Genomic DNA, 10,555 nt, shown 5'->3' on the forward strand with positions numbered 1-10,555 from the left:
CCAGACCAGATGGGAGGGGCTCCCCCTGCCTCCCTCTCCCCTGCCCCCTCCCTCCCTGCCCTCACTGGGGGGGGCAGACCCACTGCAGACCCCCCTGGCCCTGCAGGACCCCTGCGTGCCCCCTCCTCACAGCACAGTCCCCTGCCAAACCCTCTCCGAATCCAGCCCTTTGGAGGCTGCTTGACCGGTGAGGAGGAAGCCAGGCCCAGAGAGGCCCCTCAGCCTCGGCCAGCTGGGCGGGAAGGTGGTCTGGAAGCCCCCAGGGGAAGCCGGCCCAGAGATCTTGGCCAGGCTGCTCAGAAGCCGTTGCCATTGCCTCTTTCCCAGGGCTCCGAGAGAGCGGCTGGCCCAGAGCCTCCTAGCTGGCTTGGCTCCCCAGGCAGGACTGGAACTCAGCCCCCCCCCCCCGGATTGAAGCCCCAGCCACCCAACTGACTCTGGTGGGATCCACATGACCCTCTGAACCCGGTCTCTTCCCCAGTGGCCGCATTCACATTTGCACCTCTGTTGAAAGGCTGTCAAAATGCCTTTCTTCTGAGGATTCGATTTTCCGCTGGGAGAGCTCCGGCGCAAGGATACGGACAACTGCTTGAAAGCTGGATCTTTTTATTTTTCAGGAAGGCGAGAGATAGCAAGAAGTCTGCGTTCCTGGGCTAGCTACCTTCGAATGGTAAGTCCCTGATTTTTATACCCTTTTCTCCTTTTGTGTGAGTGCTTGTGTTTGTATTTCTTCATGTTTTAAATCCTGTCAGGGGTTGTCTTTCTTCCCGCCAGAGGGTAAACTCCGCGGGTGCGGAAGGCAAACTTTGCGGGGTGGTTTGATTGTTTTATCGGTTTCGTCCTAATCTTTTTAGCTTAATGGTTTCTTATATTTGTTTTGTGGCAATCTCCTGTCTGTCTCCTTTGTGATATATTTTGTGCCTTTTGTCTGTTTGTTTTGCTGATTTGGCATGTCTTGTGTTTGTAAGGGTTTTCTTTTCTTTCTTTCCCTACTTTTCTTAATTATTTGGGCTTTTGTCTAAGGGGCTTCTTTAATACCTTTTATTTGATTCCTTTTCCTATGCAAGTTTGTTTTATGGCTGGCCTGATGTTCCCTTTGGGCTTTTCCTGCTTGGGTGACACCACTGTCCTCGTGAAGTTCCCTTTCCACACCTCTTAACCATGGTTTGTTTCCCGAGGTTGAACCATTTGGCCGAGTAGTCAGTGGATGATGGGAACTCGGAAGAAGATGAATTCCTGGAAGAGAAGCTGATCAAGAGGAGATACACAGGCAGGCCTCGACTCCCAATCATTCATTTAGTGACCGATCCAAGTTACAACCGCACTGAGAAATGGAACTTAGGACCATTTTTCACAATTAATGACCTTTGCAGCATCAAATGCAGGGATCAGAATTCAGGTGCTTGGCCACAGTTTCATGTTTATAATGGCACCAACATCCCAGGGCCATTGTGATCCCCTTTACAACCTTCTGACAAGCAAAGTCAATGGGGAAGCCAAATTCACTTAATGACCGGGTTCCTAACTTATCAACTGCAATGATTCATTTAATGACTGTGGCAAGAAAGGCCATCAAATGGGGCAAAACTCACTTGATGGATGTCTCACTTAACAACAGAAATGTTGGGCTCAGTTGTGGTCATAAGTTGAGGACTACCTGTATTGGGGACCCTTTTCTTCTGGCGAGGACCCCATTCACACAACATGCTTGACCAGGCCGGGGTCCTCGCAGCCCCCCTGAGAGAAGCCAGAGGTCCACATGGAGCCTCCTCAAGGCCGGTGAGAAACCCTGGATGACCATAGCCCCCCTCCTCCCTCCTCTGGGGTCTCCCTGGGACAAACCCAGAAGTTGGGGTGGGCTTCCTCCCCTCTGGGCCTCACCCGGCTTCGGTCAGACATGGCTGGGAACCTCCTGGAGGAGAAGAGAGTCTCATTGCACATCAACCTGGCCCTGAAAAGCCACAGCTTGAACCCGGAGCCACCCAGGATCTGGTCTGCAGGCCCTGAGAGCAGAATCTGAGGGAGGTTCAGGGGAGAACTTCCAAGCGGTGGACCTGGGATACGGGCCTTCCTCTGCTCCTCCCTGCCAGGGTGGGCCTGCCTGTCCCTTCAGTTCCCCCCCACACTCAGCCCTCCGGTTCCCCTTCTGGGCCAAGAAGTCCATATTAATGTCTCCCCCAGTGAAGAAACATCCTCCCTGAACAACGGATGCCAATAAACCAGGAACAAAGGAGTTCCAACAGCACCTTTTTGGGATAGAAAGTCTCAGCCCCAGAAATTGGGAAGGTCAGAGGGGTCCCTCCCCACCCCCCAAATAGAAGATCCCCACAACAGAGGAAGAGCCACCAGATCTCCAGAAATCCTGTCGCTAGAAATCAGGTTGCACCATCCACCACACTGTGGGCATCACCGCCATCTTTGTAGGGTTTCCTGTGATAAGATGGGTGGCCAGTAAATTGATGATGGATGGATGGATGGATGGATGGATAGATAGATAGATAGATAGATAGATAGATAGATAGATAGATAGATAGATAGATAGATAGATAGATAGATAGATAGATAGATAGATAGATAGATAGGTAGAGATAGATAGATAGATAGATGATAGATAGATAGATAGATAGATAGATAGATATAGATAGATAGATAGATAGATAGATAGATAGATAGATAGATAGATAGATAGATAGATAGATAGATAGATAGATAGATAGATAGATAGATAGATAGATAGATAGATAGATAGATAGATAGATATGCAGGGATAGATAGATAGATAGATAGATAGATAGATAGATAGATAGATAGATAGATAGATAGATAGATAGATAGATAGATAGATAGATAGATAGATAGATAGATAGATAGATAGATAGATAGATAGATAGATAGATAGATAGATAGAGATAGATAGATAGATAGATAGATAGATAGATAGATAGATAGATAGATAGATAGATAGATAGATAGATAGATAGATAGATAGATAGATAGATAGATAGATAGATAGATAGATAGATAGATAGATAGATAGATAGAGATAGATAGATAGATAGATAGATAGATAGATAGATAGATAGATAGATAGATAGATAGATAGATATAGAGATAGATAGATAGATAGATAGATAGATAGATGATATATAGATGGATGGATAGATAGATAGATAGATAGATAGATAGATAGATAGATAGATAGATAGATAGATAGATAGATAGATATAGATATAGATAGATAGATAGATAGATAGATAGATAGATAGATAGATAGATAGAGATAGATATGTAGAGAAGATGATAGAGATAGATGATAGATAATAGATAGATAGATAGATAGATAGATAGATAGATAGATAGATAGATAGATAGATAGATAGATAGATACCGTGTTTCTCCAACAATAGGGCCTCCACCAATAGGCCCAGCATGATTTCTAGGCATGAGGTGAAATTAAGCCCCACTCCCAAAATTTAGGCCTTCTATCTTCCCGCCATTTCTCACATCGTTCGTTAGAACTACAGAGGTGAAGAGAAATGGGGGAAGGGCGGGGGTGGGTGGGGAGAAAACTTGCCTTTAGGAGTGCCCTGCAGGTAGCCTAGGCTAGAATACCCCGATCTACCGATAGAACATCAGCCGATAGAAGCTCCCCGAAGGCAGAGTCCCCAGCCGCTTCGGGATGAGGCGTGGCTGCCCGTGTCCCTCGCCTTTAGGCAGTGTCTCTCGGGCGATGGAAGCTCCCCAAGGGCAGTCACTGGCCACTGCGGCTGATAAGCGGCCTCCCGGCGGGGTGTGCGTGGCGCTTGCCCCGAGACCGCTTCTACCGCCGATCGAAGTGGCTGGTGACTGCCCTTGGGAGCTTCCATCGCCGAAAGACACTGCCTAATGGCGAGGGACACGGGCAGCCATGACTCGCCGAAGCGGCTGGGGACTCTGCCTTCGGGGAGCTTTTGTCAGCCGATAGAAACAGCCTCGTGGAGAGGTACGTGCATATGGGCCCCTCTAGGTGGGGAGTCACCCCCGAAAGACGGCTAGCCATTTATTCGGGGTAAAAAAAAAAGGCCTGGCCTTATTTTGTGAGAAACAGGTAGGTAGGTAGGTAGGTAGTAGTGTAGGTAGGTAGTGTAGGTAGGTAGGTAGATAGATAGATAGATAGATAGATAGATAGATAGATAGATAGATAGATAGATAGATAGATAGAGATAGATAAGATGAGAAGGATAGTAGATAGAAGATAGATAGAAGATAGATAGAGAGAAAGATAGATAGAAGAAGAAGAAAGAAGAAAGAAAGAAGAAGAAAGAAAGAAGAAGAGAAGAAAGAAAGAAAGAAAGAAGAAAGAAAGAAAGAAAGAAAAGGATGGATAGATAGCACCTGCAGAACTTACAGTCCATTCTTTATTTAAAAACTAAGAAAAATCAAAATATAAAGAATCTTGGTGTATTATAGGAACATGGTAAGATAACACAGGAATGACAAGAAAATAAAAATAAAAAATTCCATCCATTCTATAATTTTCTCCCTATTTACCCAATGATCTAGTCCACAAGTTGTCACTTTCCTGCTTCTTAATGAGCTTTAATCTCAAAATTAATATTGCTAGAAAAGATGGGAAATGAAATTTCATTTCAGGTACAAGCAATTTTAAAACCGGCTGCAATTAAGATCAATATATGGGATTATGACATAAAACAGAATTCCAAACAGGGTCTACTCTTAACCTTGGGCAGAGTTCAAGGGTGCCGATTGTCATTAGAAGACAGGCAACACTACAGTTAAATGGCATTAACTTAGAAGTGGCACCAAACTCCATAGCTCTGGGTGACCTTCCCCAGCAATCTCTGGAGACAAGAGGCCATGTTGAAGGACAGCAGAAGTCAATTCCCTGGGTGCTGAATTCTCTTCCCCAGCATCACTTTCTGGACTTGCCCTGACTGGGAGGAAGGACCACAACCACAACAAAACAGTGACCCCAGGGGTATATCTGTAATTTTTACTAACATGGTTTATTCCAGCCTCTCCTCTGCAGATGGAGCCCAGAAAAAGTTCAGGATCCCAAGAGGAGAAGTTGCTTCTCACTGTAATTATGACCATCTGGGCCTTTGAGACCTGTGATGCTATATCTCCAGTTTTAGACTTCGATGTAGACATCAGATTGAAGCCACATGAAAAGGATCTTATATCAGAAAAGGATAAATTCCTTGGGTGAAGCTCTCTGGGACCAAGTTTTGGGACAGGTACAGGCTCTGCTCTTGATTGCACCTTTCTCTCCTTTGCAGATGAAACTGAGTGGTTCTCTGTTTAGATCAGGAAAGCCACTGGCACTTCTCAGAGTCTTTGAATTTTTCCAACTGTTCCTGTTGTTTGTGTTAGAAACAGGAAGTGGATTGATTAATGCCATGAATGATGGACCTCCTGCTTCTGCTTCTGCTGCTGCTGGTGTCCCCATCAGTCTGTGGGAAGCTGAGAAGGAAATGCCCATTGAGTTTGGAGCACCAGGATGGGTACAATCCATGGAGCTTTTACAGGCCTGGGGACCATCTCATTGGTGTGGTCACAACTGAAACATATGTGTCGCCTATAATGTGGCCTTTCAACAGCCCTCCTATACCTTCTCCTTCGTAAGTCATGCAGGGTGATGGAGTTGCACTCCCTCCATGTGCAATTCTAACACTCTCCTTCTTTTCTTCTTATTTCACTTATTTTTGTACCTCAGGACCTGTCTAATTTCCTGAATGATTTTGATTTCCATGGCTTCCTTTTTTGCCTTACTTTGTGGAAGAGAGTAAAATCCAAAGATGGAGTTTTTAAAAAACCTGAATGAAATCCAGATGATTTTCCTTTCTCAGTTCATTCCTGAGTTCATCACTTGAATAATGAGCTTTGTTTAAGTAGTGACTGAAACAATTGTAGTTGCCTCTCTCATTTGCATAATTGATCATTCGATTTGGATCAATGTTGGCCTAAGGCTTAGTAGGTTTGTGAAGGATTATATATTTTAAAAACATTTGTTGTTGCTATTGAATATAATAACATGAATATTGTTTTTCAATAGGAAGAGTTCTGCTCTAACAAATACCCTAAAATCAATTTTTGCTATTCAAATGGTCAGCAAGAATTCCCAGCTCCTGCACAATCTCACACTTGGTTACAACATCCATGACAACTATTGAAGCACCTTCCGCACTTCAGATGCCTTGCTGGACATTCTTTCCACTGGAGAATCCAATGTCCCCAACTACGGCTGTGGGAGGAAGGAGAACCTCCTGGCTCTGATTGATGCAGCTGCCAGGGACATCTCCATCCAGATGTCAATGTTTGTAGGCACCTACAAAGTCCCACAGGTTTGTGTGTTTTTCTCTATCTGGTAAGGTGAGTGGGGTGGTGGGGATGAACAACAGATCCAATATCTTCATAGAATTCAAGAGCAGCTTTTCAGAATATTAGGGAACATATCAACGATGTTTTAGTCTATTATGTTCATCTTCAAATTGACCATTAAAGGCCTGAAGAGCCATAAGGTCCCTAGAGGATATTCTACTGAATATTCTACTATTGAAAAACTATCCAGGTTTTGAGGTCCTCCATTAGCATGTTCATTTTCACATATCAATAATATCTGCCTTATCCAATTGGAATCAAGTTGGCAATAGTCCTGTCTATGTATAAAAATATTCAGACCAAGAAGAGTATCTTTGGGATGGATAAAAGGAGTTCAGCTCCTGCCCTCATAGATAATTGTTAATTTACACAATTTCTGCTTTGTATAAATTCAGGGTATATAATTATTGGGTTAAAATTAAAGTGATGAAACAGACATATAGTCCCAAAACAGACAAAATTTCAATTAAAGACTTATTGGATTGTACAACTGTCGATTGACCTCACCCCTTTCCTAAGAGGTCTGTAGGGGCGTGCATAAGCGCACCAATGTGCCTACCGTCACTGTCCTACTATTTCTTTTTATTTTTCTTATATGTATCCATTTCATGTACTCATAACTATTCTGTTAGCAGTTGTGCTCTTGTACATCTAGAGAAGAAGCTGAAAAATTGCTTCACAAAGAATTTGGGATATAGAAGCTGAGAAAGAGGTTTTAGTACTCAAAAATAGCATATAATACAGCCCTATATCTTAGATCCAGACATTTTATCTAACATCTGCAAATTTGAATCTAATTGTTGGAATTGTATGGGTGACACAGAAATTTACATTGCATTTTTTTTTTTTTTTTGTTTAATATGATTTTGCGTTCCATTTTTATAGACAATCTTGTTAATATTCTGTCTTAAATATTTTAAACCATGACTAAGGAACAAACTATTCTTATATATTCATCAAAACAAAATTGGGTTTGTCAATAAGTAATATTTTGGAGTTGATCTGGACCACATTATAACACAGCATTCTTCATTACTTTTTCAGATCACTGCTCTGAATTCCTTCAGAGGCTCTGAGTGATAAAAGGAGATTCCCTTTTTCCACCAGATGCTCCCCAAAGAAGGATTCCAATACCCAGCAATTGTCCAGCTGCTCCTCCATTTCAGATGGACCCTGATTGGCCTCTTTGCTTCAGACACAGAAAAGGGAGATAATTTCATGAGGACTTTCCCTCCGATGCTTGTCAGGAATGGAATTTGTGTGGTTATATCAGAACGATTCACAACAACTGGACAAACAGCACCCCTCAGGGAGGCCCTCTCTAAGTGGAGACAAATCAACGTCTTTGTCCACTTCATAGAATTTATTTCCATCTGGAACAGAATTATTCCTTTCCATGAAGCACTTATGCATTTGCCAGGACCCATTGAAGGGAAAGTCTGGATCCTCACAAATTTTGCACTGTATACAATAAAGAAGCACATACCTCTCAAATACATCCATAGTATTTTGAATTTTGGTTATCTGTCAAAAAAAGGCCAACAGATGCTGCCTTTGAACCCCATTTCTTTGTGGAAGATCCGTTTCAAGATCATTATTTTCGCTGTTCCCTTTCCAAGCACGTCTTTTCTGTCAAAGGCCGCAGAAGATGCACCCAGAAAGCCCCACTGGAGACCCAGGAGAAAAGGAACAGGAAACGGATCATAAATGACCTCATCGCTACAGTATCATTCAGACTCTGGCCCAGGCCATGAATGCCGCTATTCCTCCAGATCGAGGAGGGGAAGGAAGGAGGGAGAAAAGAGGTTGGGGGCTCCGAGGCTGCAGCCGTGGCAGGATGGGGGGTCCCGATAGGGATCCATTCATCTGAGATCCTTTTGGAGAAGGAACCCAAAGGAGAAGGAGGGGAACATCTCAACCTTCTTGTGCTGCAAAAGGTCAAGAGATTTGCACCATCTAATTGCTCCTGTCTGACGCTCCGGAATAACAGGGAGCAGATCTGAAGTTTCTGTCTAGCCTCTGTTGGAAGAAATCTCCTTCTGGGTTCAGTTCCAAGTGGGGAAGAAAGACGCTGGAAACATGGTGACTGCTTGGAAGATGGTTTAATGGTGGACAGGAGCACATGCCTTGGTTGAGGAAAGAAGGGCTGAGGTGCTGAGAGTGCAACTGTTTGATGCCCTCTTTTGGGATTTGAATTTGAGCTTGTATTCTGATTGGTTGTCAGGCTCCCATGGGGCCATGCAGGGGCAACTCTGTAGGCTGTCCTGAGTCCCAGGCTTGGTTGAGCTTCGCTGGATGATGGTGATGGCTTTGGGTAATTCCTATATAGCTTTACCTGGAGTAGATCTTTGTTATGTAAAATAAACTGGCCTAGGCCAGAGTAATGGTCCATTAGCAAAGGTGGGAGGGGGGCGGAGTTTCAGCCTCTCTGAGTTTCTACTTTTCTTTTTAGGGGAAATATATTCTCCCTTTTTAGTATATCCTAAAATATTTCATTTTCCTGGGAGAGGGGGGGGGGTTTAACTAATCCCAACACCTCTTTCAGTCATTGGAAGAGTGTTGAATCCTCCCTTGTCCAACTGAGAGATTTTGTAAGTTGGAGAAGCTGCTCTCATAATCTCCTCCTTGTCTTCTCTCAAGACTCAGTTTCAGGTTGCAGTCAAGTACGATTTTGAGATTGTTTTCATAAACATGTATTTATTTACACATAACTCAAGATGGCAAATGTCTCCAACACAGCTTCCTCCTTCATCCAGTCCACTTTTAGTACAGTCAGAGACCAGCGTTACAATGAATAATAATAATAATGGAGAAAAATAAAAATAAACGACAGTCAATGGGCAGTTAGAGTCTGCCTAATGCTCAGTCATGTGCGAATATGTGGCAATATAAATGTCCTAAATAAATAAATACATAATTTTGCATTACAGCAGAACAGAATTTGGCCCCATTCAGAGAAACTCCTTCCTACTGATCTGATAACTGCAGTTGCACGTAAAAGAGTTCCGTATTTCCCAGATATTTTATTAGGAGAGGCGTCACAAAGTGAATCCCTGAGTCCTGATAGGAGATGCCGCATAGCAGGCTGTGAACTCACTGGTGGGATTCAAATTTTTTTACTACTGGTTCTGTGGGCATGGCTTGAATTTGTGGGCGTGGCTTGGTGGTCACGTGACCAGATGGGCGTGGCTTGGTGGCCATGTGACTGAGTGGGCTTGGCCAGGGGGCCATGTGACTGGCAAACCAAATACAATTGGTCCTCGCTTAATGGCCGGTTACTTAGCAAGTGTTCTAATTTATGACTGATCTCCCCAGAGCTACTTGTCCTGTTTTTGGAGTTTTGACAACCATAAACACAAACACACACAACACACACACACACACACACTCACACACACACACACACACAGAGCTTTCTAACCCTGCTATTCTTTGATTCTGTAAGGATCTCCTGCTGGAGCAGGGGTTGGACTAGATGACCTCCGAGATTCGTTGCATGCCAGCCCTAGATTGTTGTGTTGCTTCAAAGAGTCTTCTGAAGCCAGGGTTTGTGTCCTTCCTTCCTCTCCTTTTTTCTCTCTCTCCCTCCCTCCCTCCTTCCATGTATTTATCTATCCATCCATATATCTCATTCACTTTCTCCATTCTCCCTCTCTTTCTTCTCTCTCTTCTCTCCTCTTTCTTTCTTTCTTCTTTCTTTCTCTCTCCCTCTCTCTCTCTCTCTCTCTCTCTCTCTCTCTCTCTCACACACACACACACACACACACAGACACAGAGAGTAGGGAGAGAGAGGGGAAGATAGGGACCCAGCCTCTTCGCTATCCCCCACCGTCCCCCTTACCTTCTCAGGCCAGGGAGGGAGGGAGGGTGAGGGCAGGGCCAGCTGCTTCAGGCAAGGTGAAGAGGCGTCGACCAAGCACGGGAGTGTAGAAGCCTGGGAATGGCGGCTCCCGGCTCAGCTGGCCTGAGGGGCTCCTGCAGGCATATCGCGACAAGGGGGCGAGAAGCCCGGGACAACCGTGCACCCACCTGCTGGCTGGCCGGGCCGGGCTGGGCTGGAAGAGGCGCATCCGCTGGGAGAAGTAAGAAAACGTAATCTGGGAGGGCGGGCAGGCAGGCAGATGTCCCAGGGCTGCTCCACATGCACACTGCATCAGTAGCACACGCACGGCTG

At 44.5% G+C, this 10,555-nt stretch overlaps 1 long non-coding RNA gene across 6 annotated transcripts; it reads left to right on the top strand.

Annotated features, from left to right (window-relative positions):
- The first annotated feature begins 220 nt into the window (after positions 1-220).
- On the top strand, positions 221-6,673 carry LOC148128436 (uncharacterized). 6 transcript variants are annotated; one of them, XR_015746407.1, is made up of 5 exons: positions 221-670; positions 1,179-1,270; positions 5,016-5,237; positions 5,374-5,621; positions 6,056-6,672. It is a non-coding gene; the product is annotated as an uncharacterized LOC148128436 (long non-coding RNA). The 6 variants fall into 6 exon arrangements; XR_015746408.1 differs by lacking the exon at positions 1,179-1,270 and having other exon boundaries at positions 225-670; positions 6,113-6,671; XR_015746403.1 differs by lacking the exon at positions 1,179-1,270 and having other exon boundaries at positions 226-670; positions 6,056-6,670.
- Positions 6,674-10,555: the final 3,882 nt, after the last annotated feature.

The sequence above is a fragment of the Notechis scutatus genome, unplaced genomic scaffold (assembly GCF_049901735.1).
Source record: "Notechis scutatus isolate UNSWTSFEM ecotype Mainland unplaced genomic scaffold, rNotScu1.2 NSCUSCF90, whole genome shotgun sequence".
Taxonomy (NCBI): Eukaryota; Metazoa; Chordata; class Lepidosauria; order Squamata; family Elapidae; genus Notechis; species Notechis scutatus.